This window comes from Antechinus flavipes, chromosome 1 (assembly GCF_016432865.1).
Source record: "Antechinus flavipes isolate AdamAnt ecotype Samford, QLD, Australia chromosome 1, AdamAnt_v2, whole genome shotgun sequence".
NCBI classification, from domain to species: Eukaryota; Metazoa; Chordata; class Mammalia; order Dasyuromorphia; family Dasyuridae; genus Antechinus; species Antechinus flavipes.
In genome coordinates this window covers 183086456-183104070 of record NC_067398.1, presented here as the reverse complement: position 1 = coordinate 183104070, position 17615 = coordinate 183086456, and the positions used below count along the sequence as shown (strand labels likewise).

General features: G+C 32.4%; 1 protein-coding gene across 8 annotated transcripts in view; it reads left to right on the top strand.

Moving 5' to 3' along the window:
* Nucleotides 1-17615, top strand: part of FAM172A (family with sequence similarity 172 member A) — a 567690-nt gene that overhangs the window by 473980 nt on the left and 76095 nt on the right. The gene's annotated exons all lie outside the window — the stretch shown is intronic.

Genomic DNA, 17615 nt, shown 5'->3' with positions numbered 1-17615 from the left:
CACCCAGGATCTGGCAGCATGCACATTAAAGGATCGAAGGGCCTAGAATATGATATTCTGAAAGGCTAAGGAACTTGGTATGCAACCAAAAATAACTTACCCACCTAGAATGAGCATCTTTTTCCAGGGAAGAAGATGGACATTCAACAAAGTAAGCGAATTTCACCTATTTTTGATGAAAAAGCCAGAACTTAACAAAAAGTTTGATCTACAAATATAGAACTCAAGAGAAATCTAAAAAGGTAAAGATTAATCTTGGGTACTATATTTCGGCTATAAAGATGTATAAAGAATATATGTATACCTTATTCTAGAAACTAGATATGGAAAGGACATTGCACCAGAACAAGGGTAAAGTGGGGGTACTACATCTCATGAAGAGGCAAAGGAAACCTATTATATCTGAGAGAAAGAATGGAGGGGGATGAATATAGTGGGTATCTTACTGCCTTCAGAATTGGCTTTAAGAGAAAAATTTTAGACATATTCAATCTATGGTGAAACTTCTCCCACCTCATTGAAAAATGAGAAGGGAAAAGTGAAAAGGGAAGGAATAAGCTAAGTGGAAGGGAATACGGTAACTGGGAGGGAAAGGGGTAAGATAGGGTGAGGAATTCTAAGGCGGGGGGAGGGATACTAAAAAGGGAGGGCTGTGAGAAGCAAGTGGTGCTCACAAGCTCAATATTGGGAAGGGGGGTAAGGGGAAAGAAGGGAGAAAAGCATAAACCGGGGTTAAGATGGCAAGTAATACAGAATTGGTCATTTTAACCATAAATGTGAACGGGGTAAACTCCCCCATAAAAAGGAAGCGGTTAGCAGATGGATTAAAAGCCAGAATCCTACAATATGTTGTTTACAGGAAACATACCTGAAGCAGGGAGATACATGCAGTTTAAAGGTAAAAGGTTGGAGCAAAATCTACTATGCTTCAGGTGAAGTCAAAAAAGCAGGGGTAGCCATCCTGATCTCAGATCAAGCTAAAGCAAAAATTGATCTAATTAAAAGAGATAAGGAAGGGCACTATATCTTGCTAAAGGGTAGCATGGATAATGAAGCACTATCTATATTAAACATATATGCACCAAGTGGGGTAGCATCTAAATTCTTAAAAGAGAAATTAAGAGAGCTGCAAGAAGAAATAGACAGCAAAACTATAATAGTGGGAGATCTCAACCTTGCACTCTCAGAATTAGATAAATCAAACCACAAAATAAATAAGAAAGAAGTCAAAGAGGTAAATAGAATACTAGAAAAGTTAGATATGATAGATCTCTGGAGAAAATGTAATGGAGACAGAAAGCAGTACACTTTCTTTTCAGCAGTTCATGGAACCTATACAAAAATTGACCATATATTAGGACATAAAAACCTCAAACTCAAATATAGTAAGGCAGAAATAGTAAATGCATTCTTTTCAGACCACGATGCAATGAAAATTACATTCAACAAAAAGCCAGGGGAAAGTAGACCAAAAAATAATTGGAAACTAAATAATCTCATACTAAAGAATGATTGGGTGAAACAGCAAATCATAGACATAATAACTTCACCCAAGAAAATGATAATAATGATACATAATACCAAAATGTATGGGATGCAGCCAAAGCGGTAATAAGGGGAAATTTCATATCTCTAGAGGCCTATTTGTATAAAATAGAGAAAGAGAAGGTCAATGAATTGGGCTTGCAACTAAAAATGCTAGAAAAGGAACAAATTAAAAACCCCCAGTCAAACACTAAACTTGAAATTCTAAAAATAAAAGGAGAGATCAATAAAATTGAAAGTAAAAAAAGTATTGAATTAATTAATAAAACTAAGAGTTGGTTCTATGAAAAAACCAACAAAATAGACAAACCCTTAGTAAATCTGATTAAAAAAAGAAAAGAGGAAAATCAAATTGTTAGTCTTAAAAACGAAAAGGAAGAACTCGCCACTAACAAAGAGGAAATTAGAGCAATAATTAGGAGTTACTTTGCCCAACTTTATGGGCAATAAATTCGACAACTTAAATGAAATAGAAGAATACCTCCAAAAATATAGCTTGCCCAAACTAACAGAGGAAGAAGTAAATATCCTAAACAGTCCCATCTCAGAAAAAGAAATAGAACAAACTATCAATCAACTCCCTAAGAAAAAATCCCCAGGACCAGATGGATTTACATGTGAATTCTATCAAACATTTAAAGAACAATTAACTCCAATGCTAAATAAACTATTTGAAAAATTAAGGATTGAAGGAGTCCTACCAAACTTCTTTTACGACACAGACATGGTACTGATACCTAAACAGGTAGGCTGAAAACAGAGAAAGAAAATTATAGACCAATCTCCCTAATGAATATTGATGCTAAAATCTTAAATAAAATATTAGCAAAAAGATTACAGAAAATCGTCACCAGGATAATACACTATGACCAAGTAGGATTTATACCAGGAATGCAGGGCTGGTTCAATATTAGGAAAACTATTAGCATAATTGACTATATCAATAACCAAACAAACAAAAACCATATGATCATCTCAATAGATGCAGAAAAAGCATTTGATAAAATCCAACATCCATTCCTAATAAAAACACTTGAGAGCATAGGAATAAATGGACTTTTCCTTAAAATAGTCAGGAGCATATACTTAAAACCATCAGTAAGCATCATATGCAATGGGGAAAAGCTGGAACCTTTCCCAGTAAGATCTGGAGTGAAACAAGGTTGCCCACTATCACCATTATTATTTAATATCTTATTAGAAACACTAGCCTCGGCAATAAGAGTCAAGAAAGAGATTAAAGGAATTAGAGTAGGCAGTGAGGAAAGCAAACTATCACTCTTTGCAGATGATATGATGGTATACCTAGAGAACCCCAGAGATTCTACTAAAAAGCTATTAGAAATAATTCATAATTTTAACAAAGTAGCTGGATACAAAATAAATCCCCAGAAATCCTCAGCATTTTTATACATCACCAGCAAAACCCAACAGCAAGAGATACAAAGAGAAATTCCATTCAGAATAACTGTTGATAGCCTAAAATATTTGGGAATCTATCTACTAAAGGAAAGTCAGGAATTATATGAGCAAAATTACAAAAAGTCTCCACACAAATAAAGTCAGACTTAAATAATTGGAAAAATATTAAGTGCTCTTGGATAGGCTGAGTGAATATAATAAAGATGACAATACTCCCTAAACTAATCTATTTATTTAGTGCTATACCAATCAGACTTCCAAGGAAATATTTTAATGATCTAGAAAAAATAACAACAAAATTCATATGGAACAATAAAAAGTCGAGAATCTCAAGGGAATTAATAAAAAAAAAAAATCAAATGAAGGTGGCCTAGCTGTACCTGATCTAAAATTATATTATAAAGCAGCAGTCACCAAAACCATTTGGTATTGGCTAAGAAATAGATTAATTGATCAGTGGAAAAGGTTAGGTTCACAAGACAGAATAGTCAACTATAGCAATCTAGTGTTTGACAAACCCAAAGATCCTAACTTTTGGGATAAGAATTCATTATTTGATGAAAACTGCTGGGATAACTGGAAATTAGTATGGCAGAAACTAGGCATGGACCCACACTTAACACCATATACCAAGAAGAGATCAAAATGGGTCCATGACCTAGGCATAAAGAATGAGATTATAAAAAAATTAGAGGAACATAGGATAGTTTATCTCTCAGACTTGTGGAGGAGAAAGTAATTTATGACCAAAGATGAACTAGAGACCATTACTGATCACAAAATAGAAAATTTTGATTACATCAAATTAAAAAGCCTTTGTACAAACAAAACTAATGCAAACAAGATTAGAAGGGAAGCAACAAACTGGGAAAACATCTTCACAGTTAAAAGTTCTGATAAAGGCCTCATTTCCAAAATATATAGAGAACTGACTCAATAAATTTGATAAATGGTCAAAGGATATGAACAGACAATTTTCAGATGATGAAATTGAAACTATTACCACTCATATGAAAGTGTTCCAAATCATTATTAATCAGAGAAATGCAAATTAAGACAACTCTGAGATACCACTACATACCTGTCAGATTGGCTAAGATGACAGGAAAAAATAATGATGAATGTTGGAGGGGATGCAGGAAAACTGGGACACTGATGCATTGTTGGTAGAGTTGTGAACGAATCCAACCATTCAGGAGAGCAATCTGGAATTATGCCTCAAAAGTTATCAAATTGTGCATACCGTTTGATCCAGCAGTGTTTCTATTGGGCTTATATCCCAAAGAAATACTAAAGAAGGGAAAGGGACCTGTATATGCCAAAATGTTTATAGCAGCCCTGTTTGTAGTGGCTAGAAACTGGAAAATGAATGGATGCCCATCAATTGGAGAATGGCTGGGTAAATTGTGGTATATGAATGTTATGGAATATTATTGTTCTGTAAGGAATGACCAGCAGGACGAATACAGAGAGGACTGGCAAGACTTACATGAACTGATGCTAAGTGAAATGAGCACAACCAGGAGATCATTATACACTTCGACAACGATATTGTATGAGGATGTATTCTGATGGAAGTGGATTTCTTTGACAAAGAGACCTAACTTAGTTTCAATTGATAAATGATGGACAGAAGCAGCTACACCTAAAGAAAGAACACTGGGAAACGAATGTGAACTATCTGCATTTTTGTTTTTCTTCCTGGGTTATTTTTACCTTCTGAATCCAATTCTCCCTGTGCAACAAGAGAACTGTTCAGTTCTGCAAACATATATTGTATCTGGGATATACTTTAACATATCTAACATATATAGGACTGCTAGGGGAGGGGGTGGAGGGAGGGAGGGGAAAAATCGGAACAGAAATGAGTGCAAGGGATAATGTTGTAAAAAAAAAATTACCCCGGCATGGATTCTGTCAATATAAAGTTATTGTTAAATAAAATAAAATGAAATGACATTTAAAAAAAAAAAAAACAAGACTTGTTCCCCTCAAAGATGACTATGGGAGCCAGCTAGACTCAATGAGTCTATGAGTCACCTTGAAGACAATTGGTGTAGTAGATAGAGGGCTGGTCTTGGAAACCAGAAGGTTTGGGTTCAATTTTTACCTCTGGGCAAATCATTTAACTTCCCTGAGGGCAACAGGCAACTCTGTAAGTTATGTAGTGACAGTGTCAGTCTGTAGGAAAAGGTTCCTCATGGAGAGTTCCCAGTAACATTGTAACCACAGTTCTTATACTCTCCACCTCCCCCACCCCCCCAAAAAAAAAGAACAAAAAAGAAATTGGATATGTATTTTTCAAAGGATATGTTGCAAGCTTTTTGATTCAGTTTTAATTAATAAGAATTAAACAACTATATTAGAATGTGCTTCATTCCATCATCTTAGTGGGGGTTTTATTTTAATAAAAAGTTAATTTTTAATGTGTCACAGTTGTGGATGATATAAGAAAAAAAGCATGTTATTTCAGTGGCTGTCAAGGAAAATGTGGGATGCTGAAGTCTTAAGAAATATTGTCATTTGTTAATTAGTTCACTGAATTATATTTTCAAACTTTTAAAATTATTAAAATTTTCTCTTAGAAAGTTAATTATTTTAATTCATCATGAAAGTACCAAATAAAACTATGCAGCGTTCAAGTATCCCTTTATGTGGGCAATAAAGAAGAATAGCATAGCAGCTGAAGTCATCTATTAATATGCTTTGATGGTTCAGTGGATCTGCGATCTTTTCGATGTAGAAATTCTCTCCTTCTAATACTGGGTGTTTTTTGTCCATGCCCTTTTATAAATCTTCCATAGACTAGAGCATCCATGCAGTACAGTAGATATTTTTCCTTTCCTTTCAATGTTTTTCCTAAAATGTGACAACCTGAAGTAAATATGATACCACCAACAATGTTATACTATTCCCTATTATTTTGGTAATATTACCGTATGCCTTTTTTGGGTTAGCAGACAATTTAAAATAATAAATGCTATATGCTATACTATATATAGATATATAGTCACTGGGCAGGATACAGTCATAGTAAATGAATCAACTGATTGACAACGGTCAGGAAGAATGATTAAAGAAGTGAAACTAAAGGAAGCAGACCAGGGATCTGTTCCAAAGTGGATAAAGGGCCAAGAAAATTGCTAATAAATAAATAGGAAGAGTAGTTAATTTATTCCCAAGAAGATTGAAAGAGTTGTCCAAAGAGGAAGCAAGAAAATAAGGATCCATCTTTCTCATGGCCAAAAAGTAAATGGAAGTCCAACGAAACAACTTAGAATAGTTAAGCCACTTATCCTTTTTGCTGTGATAAGAGACTGTCTTTGTTCCTTCTGTCCTTGGGTCTATTATCCTGACAACTAGGCAGTCTGCTATCAGAGCAAAAGGAACATTGAATCCAGAATTAAAAGACCTGGATTCAAAATCCAGCTTTGATACTTATTGTCTGGGATAACCATAGACAAGTGGCTTATCTTTTCTAAGCTGTTTCTTTGGTAGGTAGTTGTGGGGAGAGAAGATCTTTGGAAACCTGAAAGCACTATCTACATGTGAGATATTGTTTATTAAGCATGTATATAATAGGTTTAAAGATTATGGATGTGTCATTCAGGGAGTTCAACATATGTTATATGTATACATCAAGTTATCAGTAAGATCAAGAATCAAACACATACTCAGACTTTCTAGTATGAGTACTAATATGCATATCTCATTTATCAGTTGATCACTTTTCACTGACAGGCCCTTAGCTCAGGGTGGCACCCCAACTCACCAACATGGGCATGTTTACCAGTTCCTTCTGTATATTGATTTCTCCTGGGTAGTAAATGAAGACAGGGAGTATAATCCCTTGCACACCAAATGCCCTCATTTATTTTACATGTCATTATTTATTTTTTGGACCAGACCTGCTATTTCATTGTTATAAGGAACTATAAACTAGGAAACTTCCTCTATCAATATTAAAAGACTTAAAGTCTTAGTAACTTGAACCCAGGTCTTTCTGGAACAAAGTTGTTTGCTTCTTCTGCTATTTCCTGTTGTTGCCCAATATCAAATTAATGATTTTTGAAACCAGTGAAATGCCCCACATTTTACTACTGCCAACATTAGTATATAGGCCCTTTTGATAATTGTTGCTCATGTCAATCTCAAAACAAAATTAATATCACAATAGTACTATCACTCATATTAATTCTAAGTAATATGAAAGAAGCTTTCCCAATATTTATATTGTCAAGAAAATACTCTGGTTTGATTTCTAAGAAAAATCAGCCCAAATCTTTTTATATAATATTTAAATATTAATAGTTTTTTTTCCTCTCCAAAAAACAGAGTATGACGATCATTTGGGAAATTGGGGTATTATTGTTAATGATGATGGGGCTCACAAGATTTGAATGATTTTTTGGTTTCTTTTTTTGGTATTTTCTTCATATCGCCAAATCTTCTTTCTCCTCTCTTTTTTTAGGACAGGGCTAGATCAAAGCAAGAGATTTGTCTAGTCAGAGCTAGCACAAAGTCCACAAGATTCCTGGGAAAAGGGTTCTCCACGTACATGTCTTCTTTTCAAGAATGCCAATGAATGAGATAGAAATTAGTATATGATATGACTAAAAAAAGGACTTGCCTTGTGATGCTGCATTTTTTTTTAAATATCAGGAAAAGGAAGGTTAATGATTAAGTATAGTATTTTGCTCATAATAAGCATTTAGTAAAGACTTTTTCATGCATTCATTCTTTTATTCATGTATGAGTGACCGCTACTCCAATAAATGTTCAAGTTATTTTTTAATCTTTTCAAATAATGGTTGAACACAAATAATAATACATGTTAACAAAGTTCTTGGAATTTACTATTGTTAAGTGATGCATTAATGTATACTTGGGGAAGCAGGGACAACCTGTAAAAATATTAATTTTTCTTTTCCTGGTTTTAAGCAAGAGATTATATATGGTAAGTGATAAAGATAGGGATGGTGTACTTGAATAGTGGAGGAAATAATGAAAAGTACTTAGTCTGGCCTTTAAAAATGAATAAATTAAGTTTCACATTGGAATGAAAAAATAAGAGTGCTTAAATTTTTGGTACAATGTTCTACAATTTATTGGTAAATTGGCCACTAAATGTTAAATGTCACTAAGTAATGAATGTGCACACAATGAATGTATTTCACAAATGTATTTGTGCAATCCTCTAACACACACATTCTCTTTCATTCTTATCCTATCTTATTTTAATGCCTTATCATGGTGCCAGGGTAACCTTAGGTTCTCAAAAACTACATGATAATTGAGGATCAACTCTGGCAATTCCAAGTTCAAACATTTCATTTAATTAAAATTTTAGGAGCAAACTGTATCTGTTCTCTTATCCGCTCAACTAAATCCAATGAGTATCATCACCAGTAGTTTGACCACTAAATAATGAATTCTGGAGCCATTGTTACTCTAGAAAATTTGAAGTATTAAGATCAGAAGAGTATAGAGGATGAATACTTTTTTAAATATGTGGGCTTATTTACTAATAATTTCAGAATAAACTATATAAATTTTTTAAAATTCTCAATCTCACTAATTAAAGTATCACAATTTATTAAACAGTGATAAAATTTACAAGAATCTAGAAAACTAGATTTTCTTTAGCAGTTCTTCATTACTTAGAATGGAAGATTCATCATGAGGCTTCTCATGTGAGAGTAATTATGAAGAGATTCATAGATTTTTCGAATATCGGAGGTTGAAGATAGCACCCAGGAGTTGACAACATGAAGAGATAAATAAAATATGATCAATGTGTACTTACATCAGAGCCCAATTTTCAGTATCCTGTCAAAACCACAAGAAACACAGCCACTTCCCAAACTATATCTATCCAAGAAGAAAAGAATAGGACAAAGGCCAATGCTCATAGTGGGCCACTAGGAGAGAGAGACAAAAACCATATATTAGGGTGAAGTAAAGCCAGAGTTGCAAAGGATAGGAGAGAGAAGGACCTGGAACCAGTTACTCTATCCAGAACAGTGGCTATATAGCAACAGTCTTTCTGGAAGATAATAGGTTCATGATCCAGCCAGTGCATCTAAGAGTGAAGGAGAAAAGCAAAACCTGACCCTGAATACAGAGTTCCAATATAGAAACTGTGCATCAAGAAGAATAAAAGAAAACTGTATGCCTATTCACAAAATACTGTTACTTAAAAACACAAGAGGTAGACTCTAAAAGAGCATAATCACAATAAGTATAAGTAGAACATGAGAAGAAAAAAAAAAGAAGAAGAATGGCTTGGCCACATGCATCCTAAGAATAAATGGAAGAAATTACTCTAGAGATAAAAAAATGAAATTCAAGCTCTTAATGAAAAAAATTGGAAAATAAATAAACAAGTTGGAACAAAAAGTTAAACACATGATCCAAGTAGTGAACTCTTAGGAAACAAAATGGAGCAAACAGAACACCTGATTTGGTAACATAATACGTATTAGATCAAATTTATAAGACTAAAATATTAGAATTTGTGAAGTATCTATAATTAAAAGCAAGTAGCCTATAAAACAAGATAAGAAGAGTGAATTTTAAAATCATCTGGATCCCTAAAAATCATTGCCAAATCAAAGACATGAATATTATAATTCTATAAATCATAAAAGAAAGTGCCTAGAACTATTAGAACCAGAAAGCAAAGTAAAAATAGGAGAAAAACTCATCTCTTGAAAGAAACTCCAAATTGAAAATACCAAAAAATATTACAATTCAAAGGAAGGAAATTACTATATATAGCCAAAAAGAGAGAATTCAAAATGGAACGAATCATATTTAGGATTACACATGCTGCAACCACTGTAAAGGAAAAGAAATCTTGGAGTATTGTATGCCAAAGAAAAAGAAATTGTATACAAAGAAAAAGTATTCTAACCAAGAATAATGTATTTTACAAAATTGAATAAATCTATATGGGAGAGGGAATTAATCATTGTTTTAAAATAGGATTTTAAAACATTCCTGATGAAAACACCAAAGTTAAATAGAATCTTTGAAATCAAAGATTTCAAAATCAAGAGACAATAGAAACCTAGAAAGGCAAATATGTATGAGTAGTTAGAAGGAACTAAATAATGATCAAGTGCAAAGAAAGAAGACAAGTGTCCCTTCATAATTCCATAATTCTTAAGTGATATAAATGGCAGGAGGAAGAAGGGGGAGATGGAAGACCCAAAAAGGAGACATTTCCTAATACATAAATCATCAACAGAACAGAAAATTGTCAAGAAAGACAAGCTATATGAAACAGTCATATGAAAAGATGCTCTAAAACACCAAACATAAGAGAAATATAAATTAAAACAATTATAATGTTCTATTTTACACCCATCAAATGGACATAAATGACAAAAAAAAGAAAATGGCATTATTGAAGGAATTATAGGAATTCAGATAACTAATGCAGAAGTACCACTGGCAAATGAACCAGATTAAGATGTAACTAGGAAGTGTTTAACAAAATTAAAAACTAAACATAGCATAGATGATGTTAATGTGGTTTTCTAAGTCAATATGCAACCCACAGATTTCTAATTGAGTTTTAACCACTATACTAATATACTATAGGGAGAGCTGTGAATTGATCCAACTAGTCAGAAAAAAAACAATTTAAAGTATACTCCCCAAATCACTCAATTGTATGCCTTTGAACGTAGTGATACTATTAGTAGATATATACCCCAAAGAGGTAAAGACAGAAGAAAAGAACCTATATTTAGGGCCTATTTTGTTGTAGCAATTAGTAGGAAAAAGTGGGTTCAAGCAGCATGTGTGATCTTGATTGTGATTCCTTGGATTTTGAATTTTCTTTTCATTATTTTAAATTAGAAATGGTCAAACAAATTAAAGTATTAAATTAAATTATGTAAATATGATAGAAAATAATTTTGCTGTCAAAAATGATCATTAGCAAAATTTAGAGAAACCTTGAAGACATATGTACTGATAAAGACTTAAAAGAACAGAATCTGACAACAGTATAAAGAAAAACAACTTTGAAAGACCCAAGAATTCTGATAAATCCAATAGTCATTTATGACTTCAGAAGACTGTTATTGAAATATTCACTTAACAAAGAGGAAAGAGACTATAGGTACAAAATGTGATATAAATTTTCAGATGCAGCCAAGCCCATTTTATTTTTTATACTCATATCTCTATTGTTTAACACAAGTCCTAACATATATTAGGTATGGCATTAACAGCATCAATAAACTAATAGCCATTAATCCTTAATTAGCTGTTATTTAATTAATTGGGTTGATAAAGGCTGTTTGGTTGGTATTTATTACAAGGGAGGACTTCAACTTGGTAAGGAAAAAAATCGATACGTAGTAATAATGAGCCAAAAAAGAAAGCAAGGATCCTCAGAGATATCTTTTTAAAACAGATAAAAGAGAGCAGAAGAAAGTTCAGAAGGAAACAGATAAGCAGGGAAGCTTTGTTGATATTATCTTAAATTTTGCAGTAGTTAAAAGCAAAATAAGTAACTAGAAACATTTGGGTATCTGTATCAGGATATCTATAAATATTGATTGATTATTTACTTATTGGATGTTTCTCACAGGTTACCATATTATTAGTGGGGAATACATACATAGTAAAAAAAAAACATAGATTCCTGAAGAGACACACATGTTGTGCAAGTGCAGCATGCAACCTAGAAAATCACAAAGGTGCCAAATGCAAATAAAGGAGAAGCTAGTCATTGTGACTGCCTGATAGAGCAGATATTGCAAATAATATTTCTGTTGACTGGATTCATACTGAGATCACTACTAAAGTGAAAACAGAGATGAGGAGGCAGAAATAAATATCTTTTGTTCACCCTATCTTCCACATAAAATTCCTTTTTTTACATTCCTTCAAGAATGAGCATCATTCTTGAAACTTATGTCTCTTTTTTATATTTTCATGAAAGATATTTTTGATTCATGGACAAATCATTTTTTAATTGAAAAATATTTAATAAGATGAATAAAAATATAACAAAACAAATATTATTATGTTATAAAACTAAGTCACTATTTAATCCTTGGAGCTCTTTGTCTTTGACCCCAATGACCTAGAACAGACTGAGGTTAGGTGACTTACCTAGTTTCACACAGTGAGAAGCTGACTGTACTCAGATATTTCTTTTTTTTTTCTTTTTATTATAGCTGACAAATCATTTTTTATAAAAACTTTATTGAAATAACAAAATAGATATTTAGTAGTTATTAATATAATTTTCATTGCTTTTTTTTCTTTCTTCTGATATTTTCTACAAGACAAAATCATGTAAGTTATCTTGTAATATTATCTCTCTAGGCTTTAAAGTTTCTCTGCTACCACATAATTTCTCGGTATATATTTGACCTGGTCCAGCCATTATTTCAAGCATTGTTTTAAGTGCCATTTCTCATTCTTCAATTCAATCTTATTCTTCAATGTACTCATTTGGAACAGAGAAGTTAGAGTGAGATTGTAGTCAATTGATTATAATAAAAAGAGATTGTTATAGAAATACTGAAAATTGTTTTGCCATTGTCTATTTGTACTCCTCCTAGTTCCTTCACAAACTTCTTGAGGAAATCAAACTTAGCTATACCTCAAACCAAACTTAGATTTGTTCTTGCTATTGTTTATTGGTATTCTAAATGTTCCATGATATTTTGTAAATTAATGTTTTCTAGAATGATGGTGCATGTGGTTTCCATAACTTTCCTTGACCAGGAAATTGAGTATGGTTCCTTGGGTCTTCTGGCCTCCTCACTGTGGTACTGTTTCCTTTAAATCTTTGCAGAAAAAAGTAATGATCAGTATCTTTGTCTTCCATATCTTATTTTTTGACTTTGACAGCTTGTTTGAATGTCATTTTAAAACTATTGAAATTTTTCTCCATGTCTTTTCATCTTTATCCTTTTAATCAAATGTTGATTTTGACTTTTCCAATTACAAATTAATTATCTAATTGTATACAGACTGGTTTTGCATAGAATTCTATTTCTGATTATCGGTAAAACTAGTTATCCTGAAATGGCTCTCTTATCAGTATCAAATAGTTTTCTTCTTATATAGGTACAGATGATTTCATGGTTTTTTGTTTGGTGCTCACTATATCTGTTATATCCATCTCTTCTTTAAGAAAATATAATAAAAACTATTTCTGAATAATTCTTCTGAATAATTTACAAGCCTTTGGCCTCTTTTCCCCCTTAAATTTGAAACACATTTTCCTACACACTTTTTATCATTTTCTTCTATATCATCCTTCATTTTAAAATCACCAGGTACTAGACTTCATATTGACTTAATTTAGAACATCTTGTCAATTTCTTCATAGAATTCCTTTAACTTTTCATCGTCTGCAGCTGATGTTGTTGCACAAGTTGTACTTATCTTCCTGACTGTCTTTTTGCTTATGTTTTTTCTGAGAATTACAAAAGGAGTCGACCAAGTGTTCCATATAGTGGTATTTTAAACATGCAATAAAACCAACTTTTTTGTTTGATTCTCAAATCAGAATTTGTAAACAAGACTTTTATTTAACTGCAACTGTTTTTTGTCCTTTAGTTTCATTCATCTTTAAAATACTGTTACAACCATAGCCCCAATGCCCCAGGTAAACTGGGTTTGAGAACTTAAAATGACCCAGAAATCCCAAAACTATTTTTGCCTACCTTAAAAGACCCTTGTCTCCTTCCTTCCTGCATACTATTATGAGTAGAAATCTCATACAACACTATTGTCTCCCTGCCCCAGTTTTTGATATATCTCCTTAACAAACAATTGCAAATGTCAGGTAAGGAAGCTGGCTTACCTGGTTGCTGATTTCTTTAGACTCTATAAAAGACTCTATGTCCTTTTGTTCAGGACCACATGCTTTGGATGTGACTTGTGGCCAACGTCGACTTTATTACATTCTCCAATTGAAAATTAATAATTCTAAACTCATCTCTATATCTTGGCACAACAATATCATCATTGATGTGGTCTAGTTCTTTATAATAGCTGGCAGTTTGTTGGCCATTCAACAATATCTCACATTTAGAGTATAGACGACAAGTAAAATAGTGTTTATAGGTAGTATAAAAACTGTGAATCTTGGCACCTTCTGCCTCCATTTCTACCATTCTACTAACTTCACTGTTCTGTTAGGCTACACCAAAACTAAAGATCATTTAAATTTTTTGTTTATTTGTTTCAAGGGTTCTTATTGGTGAGAAGCCTCCAAAATTTAATTATGTTGATTCTTACACAGCAAATTCAACCTATTACTAGCACAATATTTTAAGTCTTTCTAGGATAGAAACCTGCTAAAGTCTTTGTGCCACAATTGGATATCAATTGAGCTGGAAACATGTCATAAGAAAGTAAATTCTTTTGCCCCCTTGTTTTCTCTTCAAGTTTTTAAAATTAAGTTCTTATTCATAGATCAGAAAAACAAGTACACTTCTTTTTTGATTAGTCTTTCCTTCATGTTAATTTGTCTTCTAAGCATAATCATAATGGTATAGATGCAGTTTAACTCTTTGATCCAAATGTTTAAAATGTTGTATTAAGAGCTTAAATGGTTTTAAAGTTTTAATAATAAATTTTATATGGAGTTAAAATGTATTCTAGAATGTAAGGATTCTGGATTCTTTATAAGGTTGATAACAGTTCACCAAGTTTTTCATTTTTTCCCTGTATAAGATCAAAATGATTTGGGAACTATATTATATGCCTAATTGCTTGGGGTCTAAAACAATAGAAGGTACAAAAATAAGGATTATTTTTCAGTTTTATCTGATAGTTTTGACATCTACAGATAAGATCATAAATATAGTTAAATCTCACCCACTTCTTTTCTTACATTTAATTTAAATGTTAGCTTATAGTAAAGATACAGTTGAACAAACATTTATAAAGCATATAACTAGGAGTCAAATGAGTTATAAAGCCCACTCTGCCAATTTCCTACCTTGGGCAAATCACTTAAGCTTTCCAGCCCACAATTTTCTTATTTGTATACTAAAAGAGTTATACTATATGACTCATAAAATTCTTCGTATTACTGTGGATAATTAAGAAACAATTGCACATTTAAGTTCTTTAACAATAAAGTTAATTCTGCCCTTCTGACTCTCCACTCAGATTCCCCAAAAATCAAGTACTAGACATTTCTTCATTCCTCTCTACCTCTCTTATTTCAGGCTCCTTTTTATAAATTGTCTTCTCTCATTGGAATGTAAGCTTCTTGAGGGCAGGGACTGTCTTTTGTTCTGCATGTATTTGTATTCCTAGCATTAGCCTTGAGACCCTTCAGCATAGTAAGTGTTTTTTGACTAACTTGTTAATTTAGAGAGGAACTATTTTCAAATATATGTGATGCTTTGGAAGTGCTTGGATATTTGCATTTGTATTTCTGAAATATTTGGGTATAAGATTTTTTTCCATTTTTTTCTCTTCTATGTCTTTGAGAAATTCTGGCAGTTTCAAAACTGCAAGAAATATGTTTATGCAATATTAGGATTACAAATTAAAAATCATAAAATGTGAAAGTTCCAGTTGCCATAAGATCATAAAGTTTTAATTTCATAAGATAAATAGCTCAAGATTTTAGAATCACCTTCTGTGAGAAATAAGCTTCTGGATTTTCATGACATTTGAAGTCTGAAAATCAAAGGTACAGAAACTACATAAAAGCTAATGTAAACTACTGTTAGTCTAAAAAAAGTCAAGAAATGCAAAAGGTTATATTCTCATGCTATCTGCTCACCCACATTACACTTCCTCCAAATTGAGAATTGCATACTCAAATTAAATATGTAGTCACAAATGCCATATGTAACATGTGAAACTGAATTTACATTGTGAGATATTAAGCCTTTTTGCTTGGAAATTTTGGTAGGGGGAGGAATTCAATAGACATATACATCATGTAACATCATATTTTAATTGCATGTGCACTTAAGCCTTTTTATGTTTTCTTCACATATTCCCCTCATTTACAACTTTATCTCACTGTGAACTAGCCATATGTGAAATTCACTATTTTAAACTCAGGTTATTTTTGTGGTGTTAGTGCACAAGAAAATGGTTTTAAAGTGGGAAATCTATATATTTTTACCAGATTGTATAAATTTTAAAATCTAAATGATTTTTCTAAATTGTAAAAAAAGTTCACATCGCTTCATCAGTTAGAAATTATTCTTATATGCAAATAAAAAATTGAACAAAATTGCTAAAGAATAATACCTTAATGAGAACTAGCCATTTTCAATGTGTTAAAACTTTAATTATTGTGTGTGACTTATATACAGCATAAATGAAAAGATAGGTTTCACAAAGATTTCTATTTCTTGTGCTGTAAAAGTAGGGCATTCTCATGGAACAACATTTCCCATTCCAGTCACAGGCATATATTTAGCCTTCTATGTAGCATTTTGTCTCAGTAATACCAATTATATTTAAATTATAAATAAAATACAACCTATATTAAAGCATATGTAATATGTATAGTAAATCTATAAAAACATACATTAAAGGGGCAGCTAGATAGCAGAGTGGATAGAGCACTGACCCTGAACAGGAGGACCTGAGTTCAAATGTGCCTTCAGACACTTAACATTCACTAGCTATGTGACCTTGGACAAGTCACCTAATGCCAAATGTCTCACAAAAAAAACCCTGAAATACATTAAGTATGTGTGTTTTTGTCAAAATTTACTTATTTTAAATAGATAATGAATTTCAGTTTCCCTAATGAAAAATTTCCCTACCTTTAAAAAAGAATTATATTTCAACATTTGTTTTCTCAAAAGAAAAAGTTTAGATGAACTTTTTAGTGACTTCCATTCCACTTCTTAAAAGTTAGAAGAGTTCCATTAGTACATGTGAACATTCATAATTGTATTTTATAAGGAAAAATGACACTGCCGATTGTGATTGAGACAATGAATGAATATGTGTATGAAGAGAAAGTTCAGTTCCCTCTGCTTCATAGGAAATCTGCTTTCCTTTGGAATTTTACTTGCACTTTTAACATGCAGTTTTGATACTAACAAATGCTCTGAAGAATTTAGAAGGATTTATTCCAGGTCTGTCTGTACTCAAAGCTGACATTACCACTACTATGGTTTCCCACCAACCCAACACAGTATTGCAGCTTCATTCAAATTTGTGCTTTAGTGTGGCTTTTGAAATTCTTCTTGCTGCCATGCTTATGGTTATCCTGCTGCAATTCACCAAACTATAGCTACTTTGGTATCCTGCTTTTGTTCATCATCCCTACAGGTTTTGCCCAGCTATTCTTATTTCCAAAAAAGAATTTCTTCTCTACTGGTAAACTGGCTATATTCCAGGACTTCATGATTGATAATTTTGTCTTTCCAGTATGATGTAAAGAGTGCCAGTGAAATTGCACAAGAAGCTGAATAAGATGCCCATAGTAGACCATCCTCTAGAAATCATATTAAAATTGGGTACTCTCAGTTTTATGAAGTTTGATAGTATGGCTGCTTTCAACCTCTCAGAAAATGAATGTCTTTTTATGTAAAGGAGGAATTATTCTGGGAAGATCCCCAAACCCTGAATTCAATGTCCTTCCCAAACATCTTGAATTCTTTCATCATTCTCAATGT